Source organism: Apium graveolens, chromosome 3, assembly GCF_009905375.1.
Source record: "Apium graveolens cultivar Ventura chromosome 3, ASM990537v1, whole genome shotgun sequence".
NCBI lineage: Eukaryota > Viridiplantae > Streptophyta > Magnoliopsida > Apiales > Apiaceae > Apium > Apium graveolens.
In genome coordinates this window covers 195,345,790-195,353,669 of record NC_133649.1, presented here as the reverse complement: position 1 = coordinate 195,353,669, position 7,880 = coordinate 195,345,790, and positions in this window count along the sequence as shown.

The following is a 7,880-nucleotide window of genomic DNA, read 5'->3' as shown; positions in this document are numbered from 1 at the left end:
CAAAGACAGTTGCACTTAAAGCTGAGGAGGAGCTCCTAAAGTGGTTGTCTCAAAGAGGGGCAAAGGAAAGGCTTTCATCATATAGTATGATTCAGAGTCATAATATTCTGATGATGATGATTCAGAATCTAAAAATTTATCTAAAGTGGATGTTGATGCAGAGATGATGCAACTGTGTGCTCTTATGGTGAAGGGTATCACAAAGAGAGCCTACAAGAAATTCAGAAAGGGTAAGAAGTTTTTCGGGAAAGGTGGAAGTTCTGAAAAGAAAGGGTTCAGAAAGACTGAAGGAAAAGGAGGAAAGTCTGACAGAGGAGACAACTTAAATGTCAAATGCTACAATTATGGTGAAAGAGGCCACATCTCTCCTGACTGCAAGAAAGGAAAAGGTGATAAAGGCCAGTAACTTATCACAAAGAAGAAAAACTGGGCAGACACTTCAGATTCTGAAGAAAAGGTGAACTATGCTTTGATGGCAATTACTGATAGCAGTTCTGGAACCGTTGAATTGAAGGTACCTCATTCAACTCTTGCTTTTCATACTGATGATATTTCTGAGCTAAGATTATATCTTAAAACCACGTTCATTAGTTTTAGAGATTAGACTTTAGAAAATGAAAGATTAAAATCTGAAAGTCTTGCTCTTAGAAACAGAAATGACTACTTAGAAAAAGAGTTAGTTATATTTCATCAAACCTAGAAAGAAAGAGATGAGGCTTTGTATGTTAAAGATGAACTGCTAAAACTGAATAAATCTCTCAATTCTGAACTAGAAAAGGAAAAGAAGATAATCAAAACTTGGACTAACTCTGGAAGAACAACTCTGAAAATCTTAGAAAATGGAAATTGGAAAGAAGGACTAGGTTACATAGATGATAAAGAAGAAAAGGAAACTGTGTCATCTAAACCAAACTTTATTAAGAAAGATGAAAATCCTAAAATTAATCCTGTCAAGTCTGTGTCAAATTATGACAAGTCAAAATCTGAAAAGATGAAAGACTCCAAAACAGAAGTCAAAGAAAAGTCAACTTCTGACAAATTAAAATAGGATAAACCAACTGTGGTAAATGTTGGCTTAATGACAAAGAAACAGCTTAAGTATAAGCTGAAAGAGATTAGAAAAGTGAACAAGGTAAAGGAATCAAGGAAAAATAGGAATGGAAAGGAAGGTGCGAATAAAAGCAATAATTATATGCATGTTCCTAATGCTCATAGAAAGAAATGCTATAATTGTGGAAACTCTAACCATCTTGCTTCTTTTTACAGAAAAATAAAGATATAAACTCTTTACCTCCTAGATCAGGAGTTAAAAGTAAATCTGTTAGGTTTAAACCACAAAATCCTTGTTTTCATGGTGGTAGTTTATAGCATTTTATTTATACTTGTAAGGAATATCATAGTTTGTACTATGATTATTATCAAATAAAACCTTCTTTGAAGAAAGGTAGTGTGATTCCTTCTAGTGTAAATTCTGATGCAAAGTCTGATATAAAGTCTGATAAAAAGCATGTTAGCATAAACTCTGAAACTAAATCCGCTGCAAATGCTAACAAACTTAAAAAGGCCAAAAGATCCAAGGAAGTCTGGGTCCTTAAAACTAACCAATAGTGGTCTTTGTGATTGCAGGGCAACAGGAAAAACATCCTGGTTCTGGACAGTGGATGTTCAGGACATATGACTGGAAATAAAGCCCTGTTATCAGACTTTGTGGAGAAAGATGGCCCAGGAGTTTCTTATGGAGATGGCAACATGGGAAAGACTCTAGGATATGACAATATCAATCTTGGGAATGTCATAATTGAATCAGTAGCTCTTGTCTCCGGACTTAAACACAATCTGCTAAGTGTGAGTCAAATATGTGACAGAGGTTATCATGTGGATTTCTTTGAAGAACACCGTGAAGTTGTAAGTAATTCTACATGCAAAGTGGTTCTGAAAGTTTACAGATATGGGAACATATATGAATCCAGACTTTCAATAAATTCTGATGGTTCAGCAATCTGTCTGTTAAGTAGAGCATCAATTGAAGAAAGCTAGAATTGGCACAAGAGACTCTCTCATTTAAATTTCAACAACATAAATGAGCTAGTAAAGAAAGATCTTGTGAGAGGACTGCCAAAATCAATATTTGCTCCTGATGGTCTTTATGACTCATGTCAAAAGACAAAACAAAGAAAATCTTCATTCAAAAGCAAAACTGAATCCCCAATTCTTGAGCCTTATCACTTACTGCATGTTGATCTATTTGGTCCAGTCAATGTCATGTCTATTGCAAAGAAGAAATATGCTATGGTTATAGTGGATGAGTTCACAAGATATACTTGGGTGTATTTCTTGCACAAGAAGAATGAAACTGCATCTACTCTAATTGATCATGTCAGACAGCTGGATAAGTTAGTCAAAGATTCTGTTAAAATAATAAGAAGTGATAATGGCACTGAGTTCAAGAATTCAATCATGGAAGAGTTTTGCAAAGAGCAAGGAATAAAGCAGGAATTTTCTGCACCTTGAACTTGACAGCAGAATGGAGTTGTAGAAAGAAAGAACAGGACTCTTATTGAAGCTACACGAACTATGCTTGATGAAACAAAGCTACCAAGCTATTTTTGGGCTGAAGCTGTGCAGACTGCTTGTTTTACACAGAATGCTACACTCATAAACAAGCATGGAAAAACACCATATGAGATGGTGAAGAAAAAGAAGCCAAATCTGAAATACTTTCATGTATTTGGATGCAAGTGTTTTGTTCTTAAGACTCATCCTGAACAGCTGTCAAAATTTGATCTAAAAGCTGATGAAGGAATTTTTGTTGGATATCCACTTTCCACAAAAGCCTTTAGAGTCTACAATTTAAGAACAAGGGTTGTCATGGAATCTATCAATGTATCTTTTGATGATAAAAAGATTACTGAACTTGAAGATTTCAATGATCATGATCAGCTGAGATTTGAAAATGAAAATGTAAATTTTGACCTATAAATTCTGATGACCTAAATCATGATCTTGTAAGTTCTGACGGGTTAAATTCTGATGTCATTGAAACTGTGATAATTGCTCCAAAGGAAAATGCACCTATTCAGGGGGAGCAAGCGGATGATCATACCACATCTCTAGACTCTCAAGAAGCATCAAAACCAGTCACTGGCTCTTCAAGTTCTGATTCATCAAGTTCTGATGAGCCAAATTCTGACAATTCTGGAAACTCTAATTCTTCAATTCCTGAATGATCCAACTCAAATTCTGGAATCTCAGAAAGCATAACTTCAGGGGGGCATCAGAAAATGTTGATGGAGACAGCATGGATCATGGGGGAGGATCCAGTTTTAGAGATCAACTTCCATCTGCAAGGAAGTGGACTAAATCACACACACCTGACTTAATAATTGGAGATCCTGAAGCAGGCGTCAGAACTAGAATAGCAACAACAAATGAATGTCTCCATCATTCCTTTTTATCTCCAACTGAACCAAAGAAAGTGAAGAAGCTCTTCAAGATGATGATTGGGTGCAAGCAATGCAGGAAGAGTTAAATGAATTTGAAAGAAATAAAGTATGGACCCTAGTGCCAAGACCAAAGGACAGATCCATTGTTGGTATAAAATGGGTGTACAAAAATAAAACTGACAGTGATGGCATAATTGCAAGAAACAAAGCAAGGCTGGTTGCTAAAGGTTACTCTCAACAAGAGGGTATTGACTATGATAAAACATTTGCTCCAGTTGCTAGATTAGAAGCCATAAGAATCTTTTTGGCTTATCTTACTCACAAGAAGTTCAAAGTCTTTCAAATGGATGTAAAAAGTGTTTTTCTTAATGGAGAATTAGAGGAAGAGGTATATATTGAACAACCTCCAGGCTTTGTAGATCCAAAATTTCCAAATCATGTCTACAGGCTTGAAAAAGCACTTTATGGCCTTAAAAAAGCTCCTAGAGCATGGTATGAGACTCTGACTCAATTCCTTATGGAAAGTGGATTCACAGAGGCACAATTGACAAGACTTTATTCTACCTCAACCATGGAAATGACTTACTTTTGGTACAGATATATGTTGATAATATCATCTTTGGCTCTAAAAATACAAAACTTTGTGAAAGATTTTCCAAATTAACGCAGTCAAGATATCAAATGAGTATTATGGGAGAACTTAGCTATTTTCTGGACTTCAAGTCAAGCAAACTGAAGAAGGTACTTTCATAAATCAATCCAAGTACACCAAAAATTTACTCAAGAAGTTTGGAATGTAAGACAGTTCTACTGCATCAACTTCCATGGCCACTGCCACCAAGTTAGATAAAGATACTGCAGCATCAGTAGATATTACTAAGTACAGAGGTATGATTGGCTCTTTACTCTATTTAACTGCAAGTAGACCTGATATCATGTATACTACCTGTCATTGTGCAAGATTTCAGGCTGATCCAAGAGAACCTCATATAATAGCTGTGAAAAGAATTTTCAAGTACCTCAAGGGTACAGCTGATCTAGCATTGTGGTATCCTAGGGAATCAGATTTTAAGCTAATAGGTTACTCAGATGAAGATTTTGCAGGATGCAAAATAGACAGGAAAAGCACTAGTGGAAGCTGCCAATTTCTTGGAGGCAGATTGGTTTCTTGGTTTAGCAAGAAACAGAAATCAATTTCCACATCAACTACAGAAGCAGAATATATTAGTGCAGGAAGCTGTTGTGCACAGATTCTTTGGATGAAAAATCAGCTACTGGACTATGGGTTAGAATTTTCTGAAATACCTATTTACTGTGATAATCAAAGTGCTATTGCTATGACAGGAAATCCAGTTCAACACTCAATGACAAAGCACATCAGCATTAGGTACCATTTCATAAGGGAATATGTGATGGAAGGTACAGTGGAATTGCATTTTGTTTCAACAGATCAACAACTAGCAGATATCTTCAAAAAAATCACTATGTGAAGCTACTTTTACAAGAATGGTAAATGAACTTGGAATGGTTTCAGGTTCTTTCTCAGAATTTGTTTAGTTTTTATTCTCATACATCAGACTTTATGATCAGTGTTTACAGATTTTCTTATCTCAATGTAATATATGCTTAAATTGTTACATACTAAACACTGCTTGTTATCTGATGTGATTCTATAAACTCTGAAAGTGTTTTGAATATTCTGTGACTATTCAATCCAATGAGGATTATCTTGTTAGATGTTGACTTAGTAGTCTTTAACAAACTATGTATCCCATGTTTGAATTAGTTGTTTATGTGGAAATCAATACCATAAGCAAATTCAGATTTTGATCTTAGTCAAATTTACTTTGTGTATCTTATTACTAAGCCACAAACTAAATTATTGCTTCTTATCTATCAAATTCTGATGTCAGTAAATCTTAAGGATGAACTACATGCTTGATAAGCCTCACTTATCTGAAGAAAATAAAAGAAAAGAAAAACTGAAATCAGATACTCCTTTGAGATCTAGAGTAAATATGTGAGAGGGAAGATCCAAGTGCATTACTGGTATTAAGTTATATGCATTAGAAAAGCAAATTGATTTTTCTTGGTGACTTTTCATATTCTCTGATTACTGGAGAAATATTCTGATAACAACATAAATTCTGATGGCAGTTGTAACTCATTTACACTGAGAAGCCACTGTCTAAAGAATTTCAAAAGATGCATAAAATAAGCACAAACAGTTGAGGTGGATTCTTTCATAACTTTATTCTACAGTAGACTTCACAATTCAAGACAGATTTTAAGCATTTTTCTTAGTTATGCCTTATTTCTAAGATATACTGAAGTTTATCAGACTTTAATCCTTATCTGATCATTTGCACATACACACACTATCACTCCATATGAATGATGAAAATTACTGTGGTGATTAAGTTGTTTCTGATAAACAGTTAAGTATTATTTGAATAAATTCTGAGGACAAGTTCTGATTATGTTTTGATGATTAAACTCTGAAGATACCAGTCAGTATTTGTGTGAAGAATCACAGATATAGTCATTCACTTTTTGAGTACAGAAGCCATGTTCTAATGACCATTAAATTCTGAGAAGAGTCAAGTTCTGATGCAAATTCTGATGCTCACGTGTCACATTTTAATTACTTGACTTATTTTTAGTATTTAATATAACGGTTATATTTCACAGGAAAGTAATTAAGTGAAGATAAAAACAATGATAATCATTTGGTTAATGGGTTGCGTGTTTGTTTTGGTAACCGCATATGAGCAATAATTACTGCACATTTACCGTGCCCACTAATAATGTTTTGACTGTTTACATACTACCAGGTGTAAAATGTTGGTTTTACTTCCAAAAAGAGCCGTTGAGTGGAAAGAGTATAAATATTAGAGATAAAAGATTATCAAATCTTTTCACTTCTCTCCTATCTTATCTCTTATTTCTTTTACTCTCTCTCTCTCTCTCTTTTTCTCACTATTTTCTGGCAGACTTTTTCACAGGCATTTTATCAAACACCTTGCAAACACACAACTTTTCACTTAATTTTTCACAGAAATGGCACCTAAGGATCTAATTTATGATGAAGCCAAGTTTGTCCCCAACAACTACATGGCTATTCTCAACAAGGACGAGGCTCCTTCAGAACTTCACTTCATTCAAGACTTTCTATCTCGAAGTGAAATTGGGTATGCTCTGACCCAACCACAGATTCTCTCAGGAAAGCAAATTCTGGAGTTTTGGAGGTATGGAGTTTGTGATGATGGTGGTGAAAATGGTCCCCAAGGATCATTTTTACAACAGGAGAAGATGAGCACTTGGTAACCTTGTCCACTGTTCGACAAGTATTGCATCTACCAGAAAACTGTACATTCTGTTCACAAGTTGGGGAGTCAGCTCTTCAAAATATGATGGCAAATCTTGGGTATGAAAAATCTTTGTCCAAGCTAGGACAACTGAAAAGGCCCTACATCAGGAGGTAATAGAGCTTCTTTTTTGACTGTATTACCAAGGCCTTTGCCAACAAATGCTCCAACTTTGATGCTATTCCAATAATGAGTCAGCAAATTGGGTATGCCCTTCTTAATCAAACTCATTTTGATTATGTTACTGCTATTTTGGGTTTTATAGGTGATAGGATGAAAGAAGATAGTAACACAGTATATTTTACTAGATTCTGTCAACTTATATATAATTTCTATTGTTCTGATGCACCTCAAAACTTTAGTGAGACAATTGAACCCTTTAAACTTCACAAAAGGGCTTTCACAGACTTATTATCTGCTGATAATAAGAAGAATGTACTAAGACCCCTCCAAATTCCTCAATCTGTAAAACTGTTCTTAGTAAATTCTGATCCTCACACATACAGTACCATATATCTTGATGTAGCACTGGCACAACCTCCACCTACATAACCTACCAATATTCAACCAACTCAATCCTCTCAACCACAACCATCAGCACCTACTATCAGAACCTCACCTCTCAAATTCAAAACCTCTGGTACTTCTCAAAAATTGCCAGTTGTAAAATCTGACAAATCCTCTAGGCCTAAAAGGACTATATATGTGCCTAAATCTCCACCAAGGAGAAGAAGGATTATTCTGAGGGATGAATCTGACGAGGATGATCAAGTCCAAGTTCCTGCATTAGAACTTATGACAAGAGAAGCTGAAAAGGTAATTTTTCAGAAGGAGGTAGAAGCTGAAGAGGTAACTCCTCAGAAACAGAATGAAGTCGAGGGTTCTGGGATTTTGAAAAGAAAAAGACTTTCAAGTTCTGATGCTGCTCAAGCAACTCCTTCACAACCAAATTCCAGATCAAAAAAGAGAGCAGGTGTGAAAATTACACAAGCTCAATATGAGGATGCTGAAGAAGCTAAGGAAGGGGATCAGGAATTTCTGATCTCATCAGAACCTACAGTCATTGAAG